This window comes from Selaginella moellendorffii, unplaced genomic scaffold (genome assembly GCF_000143415.4).
Source record: "Selaginella moellendorffii unplaced genomic scaffold, v1.0 SELMOscaffold_91, whole genome shotgun sequence".
In the NCBI taxonomy this organism is placed as follows: Eukaryota; Viridiplantae; Streptophyta; class Lycopodiopsida; order Selaginellales; family Selaginellaceae; genus Selaginella; species Selaginella moellendorffii.
Genome location: NW_003314352.1, coordinates 233277 through 234419, shown reverse-complemented (window position 1 = coordinate 234419; position 1143 = coordinate 233277).

Here is a 1143-nt window from a genome sequence, read left to right as displayed (position 1 = left end):
AAAAAACGTCGCGGAGAGGGGGAAGACGGCAGGCAGTTGATGCTGCAGTCGATCTAGAGGATCCAAGAATCGAACTCGTCAATCGCCGGAGTCGGGAGTACTGGGTGTTCAGCCTGAACATGGGGAAAAATGTCGCTCGCGAGATCATCGGATTGAAGATCGTTTCTGATTGCATCCATCAAGGAGGAGTCCTGAGGGGCCAGGGAAATTGCCATAACTTGAAGCCGATCAGGACCGAGGATAACTTGATCCTGTTGATCGAAGGCAGGATTACCAGGCCTGAGACTGAGATAGGAGCGCCTTGAAAGAGCATCAGGAAGGCCTTGAAACTTTCCAGGTCTGTACTTGATAACAAAGTCAAACCGACTCAGGAATTGTGCCCACCTTGCTTGACGACGGCTTAAAACTCGGGAAGTGGCAAAGTACTCGAGATTTTTGTGATCCGTCCAAACTGTTGTTTGATGGCTCGCCCCCTCCAAGAAACGGCGCCACTCTCCAAAGGAATCCACGATGGCAAGAAGCTCCTTGTCGTGGATTTCGTAATTGATCTCCGCAGGCTGGAATTTCCGAGAATGGAAAGCGACCGGATGAAGTTCGTGATCCGCTCCGAGTTGAGATAGCACAGCACCAATGGCAAAGTCGGAGGCGTCAGCCTCGATGAAGAAAGGTTGTGAGGAATTAGCATGGATCAAGACAGGAGCAGAACTGAAGGCCGCCTTGAGTGTGTCGAAAGCCTGCTGGGCAGCAGCAGACCAAGAGAAGGGAACATCCTTGCGAGTGAGATGTGTGAGAGGAAGGACAATGTCAGAGTAGTGATCAATGAATTTGCGGTAGAAGTTGGCGAAGCCAAGGAAAACCTGAACGTCTGACATTGATTGTGGAGGCTCCCATTCGAGAATAGTCTTGACTTTTGCAGGATCCATTGTGATACCCTCAGGAGTGACAATGTACCCAAGGAACTCCACAGACTGCTGATCAAAGGAACATTTCTCAAGCTTCGCGTATAGGCTGTGTTCTCGCAGCTTCGCTAGCACCTTGCGAACATGTTCGTCATGCTCCTCCTGAGTTTTTGAGTAGATGAGGATGTCATCGAGGTAGACGATCACCATCTGATCAAGAAACTCCCGAAAAACGTCGTTCGCC